This window comes from Chrysemys picta, chromosome 5, assembly GCF_011386835.1.
Source record: "Chrysemys picta bellii isolate R12L10 chromosome 5, ASM1138683v2, whole genome shotgun sequence".
NCBI lineage: Eukaryota > Metazoa > Chordata > Testudines > Emydidae > Chrysemys > Chrysemys picta.
In genome coordinates this window covers 123494722-123509045 of record NC_088795.1, presented here as the reverse complement: position 1 = coordinate 123509045, position 14324 = coordinate 123494722, and the positions used below count along the sequence as shown (strand labels likewise).

Genomic DNA, 14324 nt, shown 5'->3' with positions numbered 1-14324 from the left:
GTATGGATCCCACAGAAGGTGTGCATGCACCCCATGCAGGCAAGACCAGATTCTTTTAGCTAGCAGTTATGCTTTCTTTTGCCTCCATGCAAGAGAATAAAGGGAAGGGCAGTTGCAACCTTCCCTCAGTTCCATCTGGCCACCCATGGCAACAAGGTGGAACCTAGATGTGTCCTGCTGACAACTATAATGAAAGCTGTCTTCATCTAAGCTTCTGAAACACCTTCAGAACAGCCTTCATTCCCTTACTTTTTGACGTCTTGGACTGAATAATTCTCATCCATACAGACTCCTGTACAATGATCTCAAGATGGTCAACACACAACTTGCAGGCTTCAAGCCCTGAGTGTCCTGCTTAAAGACTGGCACTGCAGGTGCCTCTTCTGCCCGAGGAAATACCACATCCCAAGCACGTGCTTGGTTTGCACCTTGTTCTCCACTGGAACCTGAAAATCACAGGATGCAAGATTCCACTTTGATTGCTTAGGTCAGTCTTAGAGGGGCATCAGACACAGAAGATCTGAGGTCTAAGGACCCTCCCCCCCCCCCAATACTGTGCTCTGTAGAGCAAGCACTTGACACCTAAGATTCAGTGAAGTCAGCACCTACCACAACACCAGAATCAATGAGACTATCAGCTTTGAAGCAGATTACAGAAAGAGGCTGTCCAGAGCCCTGGGATAACAGTTCAAAGAAGAGCTCTGTATCCTCTCTCTGAGAGACACAGGAAGGCATCTTGGGATAAAACCCTTCAAACCTCATCCAGTAGTGAAGACAAGTGAAAAGGAGCAGACTGCGGTGCAGCAGATTCCATTGGTACCATGGGACCAGCACTGAAGGCACCCACACTGATGCCGCCCCTGGTACTAGTGGAAGAAATACACACCATGGAACTCTCATTGGCACCAAGATGTTGACTGGTACTGACAAAAGTCCCAGCACCAACAGCACTATACGTATTGGAGGAGATATAATCTTCCACAGCATCACCTTGGCACATCTTCCCACCAGCATTGAGCCACTCACTGAGTGGTAGTGGTAGTGCTGGAAAACGAAAAGAGTTCTTTGGAATTCAGCCATTGCATCAGGGCTGGCATTGGTCTGGTCCGCAACCTACCAACCAGGATGCTACCCTAACCTTTCCAGACCTTAGGGATCCACTCCCCTCCATCAAGAAAGGAGACTTTCAGGGAACAGGGGGAGTTGGATGGGGCAGGAGTCCCAGGGAGGCGGGGCGTCAGGCACTGAGAAGCAGGGGGGAATGGGGGTGGGGGCTGGGCCATGCCTGGCTGTTTGGGGAGGTACAGTCTCCCCTAACCGGCCCTCCATACAATTTCCAAAATCTGATGCAGCCCTCAGGCCAAAAAGTTTGCCCGCCCCTGTTCTAGAAACTCAGACTTTTGCTGTTGAGAAAGTTCTTTCTTATCTATTGAAAAACTGGATATAAAATCTTCAGACCTATCTTTTAGCAGGTCAGTAGTGCAGTTCTTGAGCCAGCTCAAGAATTTGATAAACGAAGCAGAGTTACCATCTTTGAATACCCCATGCTAAAGTTACAGGGGGATTGAGTACTAATTCAGTGAATTAATTCAATGAAATTCTTTAATGATTCTTCAATGAAAGTTGTCTTGCTATCTTGGTTATTTCTGCATCCTGTACTCCACCAGTCTGGAACTGATATTAATGTAACAGGAACTACACAGAGTTCAGATTATTTTTGTTGCCTTCTGCATATCTTACTGTAGCAATTATCTTCCCCGCTTTGTCTGCTTTGCCTCATATTGCATCTGTTCCAGCCCATAGTTTTGCAAAAATGGAGGTAATAAGAAAAGGCTAGAGTCACTCTGACCTGTGTATTTGTTTTCTGTCTCTCTTTTCCGTGCATTTGGAATAATACTAATAGTATTGGATTTGATTTTTGTTTATTAGCTAGCTGACTAATATTGTTTGTGTTAGGAATGTGAGTTTTTTAAATAAGTGTGTTCAATTAGTTATATCATTACACACTGGCATGATAGGTCACAACAAATAACATTTATCAGATTAGATCCAGCTACTACAAAATATTAGATATACTCAAAAGAGAATGTTTGTTTAATTGTAATTTACATTTGATTTTTTCTTCTGTATTCCCAGAAAGGGAATAATCTAGTACTGTCTTTAAGACCAGTTTCTGTCAGACTTCTAAATAAGAGAATCAGCATGTATCCCTTCCAGGCAAAATACTTATTAATTCAGGTTATATGAATCAGGCCAGATTCCAGCTTCTGCTGCTCGTTTGCCAGTGGCTTTAGGACAGTTAAGTAAAGGAGTAGGGGCTGGGGATTCTAGCATCCCTGGTGAGTGAGCTTACAGCCTACAAGACAGAGTGCAGTGGGAGGCCCAGATGATGGCTTAATTTCTTTTTATGTTAATATAAACTCTGTTTATTGTAGAATGCTACTAATAATCAAGTATTAATGTATGGATCCAGTAGAACAAAAAACTGAACTTTGCCCGCCTGATAGGGCTCGCTAATGGGGCACAAATCACTTTCAGTTACATTTTGAGTTAGATTTTGCAGAGCAAAGCTTAGATCTTGATCTTGCTTCTGTCAAAGCCAATGGCAAAATTTCATTTTGAGAGCCCTATCATGCTCCTGTTAGCACCCAATCCTGCAACATGCTGATTGCTTCCTGTGAGAGGCTAAATGCCCTCAAATTTCTGTTCATGTAGTTGAGAGAGTTCAGCATTTCGCAGGAGGTCCTTGGAGGATCTGGGCCTTAGAGTAGAGATACCCTACAAATGTATGTGTTCAATTTGACTAGATTGTTGATAGACCCTTCTATCTCCTAGCCACTTTCTAAATTAGGCTACTGATAAATTTTATCCAACATTTCTGATAATATACCAAGTGGCTATTTTAGTAGTAGTGAGGCACTGAGAAACTACAAGGGGGACGCTAGATAGACAGAATTAGATATTTTCTCCCAAGCGTGGACCTTACAAGCAGGGCTGCCAGGTGTCTTGTATGTGAAAGCTCAGTTACGCATTCTTGCAGCCCAGCTAGATCCCACATATCCAGTTGGGCTACAGAAATGGCCCTGTAGTTATCCCTCTCAGACAATGGGAGTTGCTATGGCACTGCTCTTCAGGTAGTTTGCAGGCCTTTCTACCTCCCCACTTGAGGTTCTCCAAGCTGGATCCAAACGGGAAGGGGGATAAGCCTGGAGGAGGATACAGTTAGTGGGACAGAAAGTATGTGGGGGTGTCTGGGCCCCCTCATCCCACCAGACAGCACCTACCCCAGAACCCACCCATCTCACCACCCTTCAGACACCTCAGTGTACACTCTCACCAACACCCTGCAACAAGTTCTTTAAAGCTCCATGTCCTATCCATACCATTGCTTGGAGCATGGAGTGTAAGGTAAGCGAGACTGTCTTGTACACATGAAAAACATCAGACATGGAGTTACACAGAACTCTGTACCTATTGTCAAGATGAGAACTGGATTCATTTGTTATCTGGACTTTCAAAAAGCCTTTGACTAACTTTCATTCCTTACAAGAAGCTATTAAGGAAGCGAAGTGGTCATGGTATGAGAGACAGCATCTAGCTGTAGACTGAAAACTGGCGAAGAGACAAAAACAAAAGGAATAAATGGCCAGTTTTCAACATGGCAAAAAAATTAACAGTGGGATGCCCTAAGGTTGCACACTAGGACTCGTGGTGTTTGATGTATCCATGATCTGGAAGAATGGGAGTGAATAATACTTGAAGATAGCACTGTTATTTAGTTTACTTACACTGGAGTAGAGTAGGAGCTCCAGGAAGAGCTAGCAAAGCTAGATTAAAGCATGCTGGCAGATTCAGTTGACAAATGCAAAGTAGTACATATTGGAAGGAATAATTTGAATTAATAATACACATTACTGGTTGTAGGTAAACTGTAATTACTCAGGAAAGACCTGGGTGTCACTGAAATGCTCAGTTCTCAGCAGTGGGCAAAAAAGTGCATGATGATAGATGTAAAAAGAATGGTTATAATATTCACAGTATTTTCTAATCTTGTTATATGAATCTATGGTATACTCTCAATAGGAATACTACTTTCAAATGCTAGAGACGTGAGAGGACTTCCCCCATGTGGCGAGATTAAGATAGGTATTGTTCAGTGCAGAGTGAGGGTAGGAGTGTAGTATAGTGTAGAAAAAAATAAAATAATAAATGAAATAGGGGCTCTGATTCCTGATGGGCACAGCATAAGAACCTGAATAGAATATTTATCTTTCTCATAATACAAGAGTCTTGGGACTTGAATGAAATTTAAAGACAACACATTTGAAACCGATTAAAGTGAATATTTATTTAAACAACTCATAACTAACCTGTGGAACTCATTGCCACCAGATATCATTGAGGCAAATAACTTTATAGTTCCAAAAAGGATTAGCCATTCTTATAACGTCAACTACAATTACATTAGATGTGTTAAAAATGCAAGAGAGAGAACTCCTGCTGGACGGCATAAGTCATACATTAACTGTCCATTATTGTTTCTTAAACCTTCTATAAATCATCTGGTCCTCGCCACTATTAGAGACAGAATATTGGACTAGTTGGATCACTGGTATGATCTTTGTGGCAATTCCTGTGTTCTTGCGTATGGTTTCGGTCTTGACCTATAAAGCTGTAAATAGTTTGGGCTCTAACTTCTTGAGAAATTGTTTCCTCTCTATAAGGTGGTTGCAAGTAGTAGAGGCACTTATTTTAACAGTGTCTGGGTTTTTAAAAAGGGGCATTCAGATCGCAGAATTTCTCATGAAGGGTTTCCCTACTCTGCAGCTGATCCTTTGTAGGTGGGTCTTTTGGGAAGGGCTGAGTGGAGGAATATGGAGGTTTGGGTATGAAGGTATCATTGTGGTGTTGAAAAGTATGTCTGTTCAGTTTCCATCATGCACCAGTGAATAATTACCTTATCAATCTGATTTTTTTTTTCTTAGTGTAGACAAGACTGCAGGAATTTTGTCACATGGCTCATTGCTGAACAACCCAAGACTCTTTATTGTAAGAATAAGAATCTAACCCAGGCATTTTACATGATATATCCAACTTTACCACTAGGCTACTGCTGAACATCTTTATCCATTTTGTTTGTTCACCTTGATGGTTCATGCCTCGTGCTTTTTTCCTCTTTAACCGGAAGCCTGACACTTATGAACAACCCTATATAAAATAAGCAAGTGTGCATGTGTCTGATAAAGGGGAAAAAAGTAGGAACAAATGTTAACTTTCAGGGCTCCAAGATGTGGTGGGAAATAGCTGAAGAAAACCAGTAATTTGTAAAAAGTTGGAAATTTGGGAAATCCTTATTAACAGCAAACTACTGCATTCTTATGAGTGATATTTTATGGGATGGAACTTATTGATGATCAGTGGCTAGGAAAATAGTAATACATTTTGGCCAGCAATCAGATATTTGGGCTAGTAAAATGTCACCATTACAGTGGACGTGTCAGTGACTCTGTCATCATTATCCTGGACCCTTCTTGGTTATACCAGAAAACAAAACTAACAGGTTAAAAAACAGAGTAGGTAGAGGTTTAAACGTCTTAAACACACACACACACAAAGCCAAATTATTTAATAGAATCAAATTGTGAGCGTTGACTTATTATAACAGAGTAATCTTATTACTTTCGCCCACATCCTCCCTCCTCCTATTGTTTTTCTAACTAGTTGCCTTTGGTCTTAATTTAGATTGTAAACTCTTTGGGGTAAGGATTATGTTTCTGTGGCCCTGTTCTGCAGTTGGATCTGCATGGGTGGACACTACTTATGTGTGGGGAGGGTCTCACTGAAGTCAGACTGTACGTTGGCATAAAGATCTGCCTGCACAGATCTAGTTGCAGGGGCCTGTTTATATACAGCACCTCGCATAAAGGTCGTGTTACCTTGGTTGGTTTTTCTAGACACTACTGAAAAATAAATGATCTTCATGAGATTTTTGTCTGTGTATCTGTTTTTCATGAGGAATAACCAACTGTCCAGATGAAGGTTCAGTACTATTTAGATTATGCTCTGTAAAGGCACACAGAGAACTGCTCACATGGTTTAGCAGAAATGTGAGCAGGATAACATATTGAAGTCCATTTTTAACAGATGACGTGTTTTAATTGCCTCGCCCAGTTGTTTTTTAGAAATCCCACCAGGGATAGCCCGGTTAATCTGAAGCACTTTACAAGTTGCTTTGAAAAGATACTGTGTAAATGTGAGGCGACTATGCATGAACTTGGCTCTAAAAATGTTGAAACTGATGGGATACCAGAACAAATGTTCTTATAAATGAAATAATGCTTAACGGTGTACAAAGGTGAATTATGATGACACTGCTATGATGTAAGTACTATCACCATTTCACAGATGTTAGAGAGGTAATGGCCTTCCCTAGGCCACAGAGGGAGTCCTTGTGAGAACTTGTGTTAGAAGTCAGTATTCCTCAATTACAGTTCTCTGCTCAGTCAACTAGACTATGCCATCTCTGACTCTAACTACAATAAAACTATGCTTATGTATAAGTTCAGCAATACAGAATTCAGAATTCTACCAAGGATTGTCTGGAAGCTGTAGTCAGAAACTGTTACAGTAGCTTTCATAATATTCAACAGCTACACAAGAGCTTAGTTGTTCTGACATAGTTTTGCACCATATGCATTTGTTGACTAAATTGCAATTGAAAACCTTTCTGGTCATGTTTTAACAATGGTTGAGCATGATTTTTAAAGCCCAGTAGGGAGAGAGCCTCTGACTACTACTATGCAGACAGGAACAAGGTAGGAAGAATTTTATTTTATGTACTCTGACAAATCTTGTAATCTGAGCTGGTGCTCAGTTAAAATCTTGGTGATAGCATAAATGAAGTTGTTCAGTTTTCCCTTTGCAAAAGGTATATCTTGCAAATGGCTTTTATATGCTACGGGCCTTGGCTGTGCAATGAGAAATGGTTTTATTTAACTTCACAAGTATGGGGAATGCATTTGGTTTGTTCTATCAAAATTGCTTACTTCAGCAGAATTCTAAGATGCAATGTGCATGTGAAGAGAAAGGGATACCCCCAGATGGAACTAAGAAGAGAGAGTATCCTCCACTGTCACTCTTACTGCCATGATGATGAAGGCTTGATTATAGTAAGCATATTTGGTGCCATGGAAACAGCCTGTACGCTGTATTTAAATTCATTTTTATATTTACAAGACTTTTTTTCTAATAATAGTTCTAGTAATAGATCCAAGCAGGGATCAAAGGTTTCTGTATTAAAATGGGGTTGTGAAGTTCCTGCACAGCTGTGGGGTGTTAAACTCTCTCTCTCTCTCTCTGAGGCAAGAATATTGTATAAAATTATCTGCTCAGATAACTTTACAATGCAAACTGGCTTATTAAAGATTGTTTGTTGATGGTATAGCAGCATAGTGGAAGAGTTCTGCACTACCTTGCAGCAGGCCTACACATTAATCACTCTGCCTTTTTCTTCTGAGGCCCACAGCGTTGGGGAAGGAAATGTCTCATGTATAGGGCCTTACCAAATTCATGGTTCATTGTGGTCAATTTCATGGTCATAGGATTTTTAAAATAGTAAATTTCATGATTTCAACTATTTAAATCTGAAATTTCATGGTGCTGACCCAATAGGCAGTTGTGTGGGGGGACGCAAGGTTATTGTAGGGGGCTCACAGTATTGCTACCCTTTCTTCTGTGCTGCTGCTGCTGGTAGCGGCACTGCCTTCAGAGCTGGGCAGTTAGAGGGCAGAGGTAGAGGCCAGCAGAGGCACAGCCCAGCTCTGAAGGCAAAGCCGCTGTCCAGCAGCAGCTCAGAAGTAAGGATGGCATGGTATGGTGTTGCCACCCTTACTTCTGCGCTGCTGCTGCTGGTGGGGTGCTCCCTTCAAAGTTAGGCACCCAGCCAACAGCCACCGCTCTCCGGTCGCTCAGCTCTGAAGGCAGCGCAGCAATACCGTGACCCCCCCCTAAAATAACCTTGCAACCCCCCTGCAACTCCCTTTTGGGGCAAAACACTGGTCTCCCCTGTGACATCTGTATAATATAGGGTAAAGGCACAAAAAAAAGACCAGATTTCACAGGGGGAGACCTGATTTCATGGTTCGTGACGCATTTTTCATGGCCATGAATTTGGTGGGCCCTACTCATGTAAACCTTTTGGGCAGCAAAGGAACAGTGTTGACAGATTGCAAAGGGAGTCTTGTACCTAACTGGAAGGAAGGTGATTATAGAATATGGGGCTTTGTGGGGATGGAGGTAAACATTCTTAAGGCCCCATCAGGAATAAGGAAGGATTAATTTTGTTGGCCTCTCTGCAGAGTGTGCATAGAAGCCATTTAAAAAATGAATGATTACTAGTTTTAACAAACATCATAAGACTTTGCATAAACAATTCCACAAGAGTTCAGTATCATTTGCTTTTCATTTTTTTTAAGTATAGTGATTTGTTACATACATTTTAAGTTAACTTTTAAAATACTGTTATCAAACAACTTTTGGAGAAAACACTTAGAATATAATATTTGAGTGAATATAATGAAAGTCAGCATAAATGTGTCTGAAGCGTTGTCATAGCGGTGGTGTTCCCAGGATATATGAGAGAGAAGGTAGGTGAGGTAATATCTCTTATTGGACCAATTTCTGTTGCTGGAAATTATGAGCTTTCAAGCCACACAGAGATCTTCATTAGGTCTGGGGAAGGAAGCAGAGTCTGAGCTAAATACAAGTTGGGACAGATTGTTAAGCAGAAGGAGTAACATGTTGAAGCTGATCACTTTAAATGAAGTGGACAGTTGGGGGTTAGTTTGTTATGCATAAAAGGTTTGCAGTGGGCAATTAAGGGTTGCAGGCAGTATGTGTTACAAATTGTAATGAGTCATAAAAAACAGTTTTCCTGTAAAGTTCATGGTTTTTGGTGTCTAGCAAATTTATTAATTTAAATCCCCAAGCTCACCTTTCAAGTGTTTGCAGGTTTCCTTTGGGGGCAACTACTAAGAGATCAGATATGGCGTGATGACTTTGTAAAAAGTGTTCTTCCATGAGTGATATGGTGTTTTTGTCTTCGATCATTTTTCTGTATGAGTTTATTAAGAGTGTAGTGATTGTCTGGTTTTGCCCATATAGTTGTTGTTGGGGCATTTGATGCACCTGCCACATGTTGTGATAAGTGTGTATAGGACCCAGGAATCTTGAACGGTGTGTTGTGGTGGGTATTGATCATTATAGCAGTGGAGATATGTCTGCAGGTTTTGCATCTGTTATTCTGCAAGGGTCTGGTGCCACTTTGAGTTGGGGTGTCCTGGTTTGTCGGGAGCTTGCTTCTGATGATGGGCGTGGTGAGGTTGGAGGGGTTGTTTGAAGGCCAGAAGAGGGGATTTGTGAAAGATTTCATTCAAGATGTGGCTCTCATCAAATATGGGTTGTAATTATTTGATGATATCCCATATGGATTCCAATGTGGGGAGGCAGGTGACAACTACGGTGTGCGGTCAGTGGGTTTCTTTTTTCTGTATTGAAGTGTAAATAATAACATGGGACTTTCTCTAGCAGCCGTTATATCTGAGCATAATAGAATAATTAGGACTAGGAACAGTGGCCTAGAGAGAACCAGCTGCTCTGCCAAACACAAAATGGCCCCCCCCAAAAGGGGAAGTTCTGGTGAAGAGGGGAAAGGACTTCATTCCATCCATGATACTTGCCTTAATGCCCACTTGTCAAATTCTTCCACAGCTGTCTTCATATCTTTCCTACAGCCCCCTAGAGAGAATTTTTTCCTTGAATTGATCCAAAAGGGCTGCTGCATTCTCCTCTTTTTACTCCTGAGGGAATCATGCGCCAAAAAAATTAAAACTCATGCTCACAATATTTTAAAATTCTGCAAATTTTATTTGTCACTAAATAAATGTGGCTCCAGCAGGGTAGTGGGGAGCAGAGGCCACTGGCTGCATTGAGATGGGAGATCACCCTAAAGCCCCCACCTCCCCCAGTATAGGGACTCGGTAGTGTCTAGAGTGCCAACAGGCTTGGTGAGGTCAAAATTATTTTACTAGACACTTCTTGTTAGCCAGAAATAGATTAGAGACAGAGGGTGGGGAGCCCACACTAGAGAAATGTAATGTCTTGATAAAAATTCCAGTCCCACTGGCACTTCCAGTTTCTGGTAATTTGGAAGTGCTGGGATTTCTACCAGGGTGCTGTCTCTGTCCCCTGCTTGAAGTCCCCAACTTTCATGTTAGTTTCAGCTTGTAGGTCTCTGGTAAACTTAAAGCTCCACCCACTTCTAACTGCTGTAAATTTTTACTCCTCTTCCCTTTCCAGAGCCTCCTGGCTGCTGTAGGGTAGGTAGAGCTCTTTCCTGTTTTTCCTTTTCCTTCCTCTTTTTGTGGATTCATCTCTCTTATAAGTATCGCCTCTACTGTTAATAATGCTTCCTAAAAAGATTCATGAAACTGAAATGAATCAGGAGTTTAATTGCTGCCCACAGGTTTCTGGATCGTTTCAGCCATATTGTTAATTTCACAGTGCTGTTGCTTGGCAAATCTATGAGCAGCAGTGGAGGCACTAGGAATTGCATGCAGAAAAGAGAACACTTCAGTTCATATATGGACTAAGACAGCTTTTTGAGAGAGCTCAGATTTTGTGGAAATTGATGATTTAGGCTCCCCAATTCCCATGGTAAGTTTTCTAATTGTTTGTGGTGAGTAAATGAGTGAAGTTTTCAAGTTCAGTGGCTACATACTTCAGTGGAGCTCAGAACAAAGAACACTACCAAAACAATTAAAATAACTAAAAAGCAATTTAAATAATCTGATTTTTAGTACCATGATTCCTCATTGCAATATTTAAGGTAATGATGCATCAGGCTTCATTTAGGGTTCTTTCATAAGAACGTAAGAATGGCCATATTGGCTCAGACCAGTGGTCCATCTAGTCCAGTATCTTATCTTCCGACAGTGCCCAGTGCCAGAAGCTTCAGAGGGAATTAACAGAACAGAGCAATTACTGAGTGATCCGTCCCCTCTCATCCAGTCCCAGCTTCGGGCAGACAGAAGTTTAGGGACATCCAGAGCATGGGCTTGTGTCCTTGACCATCTTGACTAATTCTTTTTTAACCTGATTATACTTTTGGCCATCACAGCATTCTCTAGCAATGAGTTCCATAGGTTGCCTGTGCGTTGTGTTTCAGTCTGCAAAGCAAAACTTTTCTCCTGGACCTCTAGTTTGTCCGTACAGTGACCTGTTTCTTCAGTCTTCCTGACAGCTGCTATGTGAAAGTTTCTTGATATGTGAAAGTTTTAGCTGCTTCTGGTAGAGGGAAAAGATCTTTGTGTAATGAAATAGAGAGAGACTAGAATATGAAATTTCACTTTTGCCACACTGCTTTATGTCTACAAGAGAGAGTCTTACATTTTTCAAAAGTTTTTCTAGATGGTAATCTCCTGATTTAAATAGTTATTTTTAATTTAGACGTTGTCTTCCTAGATTAGAAGACATGTTGCAGCAATAAATAAATAAAAATTGCATAAGATAGCAATAGAAAACTTAAGGTTTTTAAACATTATTTTTACATGAGCTAAGAAGAGTTTGAGAGTAAAGTTAATGCTGGCAAAATCTACACAGTCTCTATCTGCGGATGGTTCTACCCAGTTCAGGGTCCATCTAACCATGGGTGCTATCCTTGACTGGAATGTTCATTTGCTTAGGGAACTGGTCTGCACAGAAGGGAAGATCACATAAACCAGAGTTCCAGCCATCTTCACTCGAATTTGTTATTCCATCTGTGGCCCTCAGACTAGGGTTACCATACATACGGGGTTTCCTGGACATAGCCTCTTTTTTGAGCCTGCTTTCTCTGTCCTGGCCGGGTTTTCAAATAACATGAAATGTCGGGCGGGGGGATGGAAGGGCAGAGTTTGCAGCAGACAAGCTGCAGCTCAGAAAGAGCCCCTATTGTTCCCCTTCCCAGTTGCTCCCTCCCCTGCATCCACAGCTGATTGGTCCATTCCCCTACAAGCCATAGCTGCCAGATCCTGCCCACCCAGGACACTCCTGGGGAAGGCGTCCCTCAGAGGGGCGCTGACTGATGGCTGTCACTGCGTCTTGGGCTTGTGCCAGCTGCCCTGCCACCATGACAGGGAGCAATACTGCCCCCAACTGCAATGAATATCCCCCTATGTCCTCCTTCCCCTTCCAATTCCCCCAACTGTGTGTCCCTCTGGACCTTTCCCCCAGTGTCCTCTTTTGGGGTACCTGAAGTAGGATAACCACAAGACAAAATTGTCTTTAGTTATAGACTGTTTTTTGGTCAAGTTGCATAAGTTACTTGACAGTTGTTCTTTTAACCTTTACAAAAAAATGGCTTTCCTCCTCTCAAATCAATTATGGGACTAGAAATTAACTCTGGTGGAGACTGAACTCAATGGTTCAGCAAAGGGTCAGATTTATCCACCTGAAGTTGAACTTCTATGTATCAAACTATTGCTACTTAGCAACAGCAACTGATCCATGTGGACAAATTTGTTAAAGCGAGGGCTAACCTGTTAAAATTCTATAGGTTCAATCAACTGTCTTTTTATATTTCTTAAAAAACCTGCTGGTGAAAACTAAACCTGATTCTTTGCTCAACACTATCCGAAAACTGTCTTTTTAAAATGAAATTAGTCAATGTAATGTTTTATATTAGTTTTGTTATTAAAGTGTTACAGGTCTTTGATATCAAGACTAGCTATTGTTCAGATTGTGATGGGGAGGGGAAAAGGTGGTTTATGGCTGGATTATTGTAGAATTATAACATTTGAGGCATCTTTAATTTATAGTATTACTGCTATTTTGTCATAAAACAGCGTTTGGAGAAAGTACCAGACCTTTGTTCACGGAATGGGTACAGCACAAACAACAAAAGTGCAATTTCACTGTTATGCTTCGGTCCTACTCTGGGAAAGACTATTCTAGATTTACCATTTATCCGCCACTTTAGATGTACAAAAAGCCATACAAACACTAACTGTCTTACAGTACCAATTTGTGGGACCCAAGTATGATTCCCATTTTACAGGTAGGAAACTGAGACACCAGATGGGTGAAGCAAATGAGATATGTAAGAGGTGAGAGATTACACAGGGTGTCATTACATTCTCATCTGACCTGATTACGGCAACACTCAGTCCCGGCCTACACTGCAGTTAGGTCAATGCAAGGCAGCTTGCGTCGACCTAATTCTGTAAGCATCTACACTAAAATGTTGCTACACCAAATTAATTATTCCACCTTCGCAAGAGGTGTAGCGCTTAGGTCTACAGAGTTCGATACAGTGTCAGTGTAGACAGTGCATTGTTTACATCAATTGTTGCTGGCTTTCATAAGCCATCGCACAATGCCTCACATTGACAGTTAAATCAGTGCGAGCACTTCTGATGAGGATGTGTACCTCCGACACAAGGAACGTAGTGTGGACATGTAAAGTGATTTAATTACCGCGGTGGCTGTATGTTAATGTAATTGAGATCAAAATAGTTTTGTAGTGTAGACATACCCTGAGTTATCTAGACAGCAGCTTTTTTTTCATAACACAACAGTGTATCCGATGCCAGAAAAACCTCACTTCAGACACCCTGGTTGGTTATAAACTCTGTGAAAAGCTGTAGCATGATGAGTGTACATATAATTCTTTAGCATACAATAAATTAAGACCTGAATGCTGGTGTCTTCTTTTATCAAGACTGTATGCCTGTTGATCATGGTAGACTCCTCTACCAAGCAAATCTGAAAACTTTTGTATTAGAAAATCTAGTCATGTTTCTAGTTAGTTACAACTGGAATGTGACCGGAGTCTAGTAAGATCTTCCCCGTGCACTGCCCAATTGTGGTCAATACCTTTACACATTACAAATTAACATTAGGCATTTTTATTTATTACGATTGTTAAAATTGCCTGTATATTTTAATTATGAGCAAGATATGTGTGCCAATTTAGGGTTTTTTTTCTCCCCTCAATATTAGATTGTTTGCCTTCCTTCTCCCATCTTCTTCCTGTTTCTAGTGCCTTCCAGTGCTTATGTCCTATGAATGTGGGAGGGCAATACTTGAAGCTATAGAAATTAAAAAAATAAAAATAAATCTATGGAGAGGTGAGAGAGAGAGCACTGCCAAGAAGAAGCAAGCAGCTGTCAAAATGAATGAATTCCCTTCAGGAATTCTGCCTCACCTTGTCCCAGATGACCCTGGTTTGGGGAAGCAGAGGGTCTGGATCATCCAGACTTTTTTTGTGTGTTTCTGTCTTCAGAGGG

The 14324-nt window shown here is 41.3% G+C and overlaps 1 protein-coding gene across 50 annotated transcripts in view; it reads left to right on the top strand.

Annotated features, from left to right (window-relative positions):
• The window catches only part of ADD1 (adducin 1), a 115303-nt gene that overhangs the window by 23739 nt on the left and 77240 nt on the right, over positions 1-14324 (top strand). For 6 of the 50 annotated variants that reach the window (XM_065598322.1, XM_065598314.1, XM_065598333.1 and 3 more), the window contains exon 1: positions 7051-7169. The exons of the other annotated variants lie outside the window; for them this stretch is intronic. The gene's annotated coding sequence lies outside the window, so the exon portion shown is untranslated. Of the gene's footprint in view, positions 1-7050; positions 7170-14324 lie in introns of those variants that run through there. 50 annotated transcript variants of the gene reach the window in all.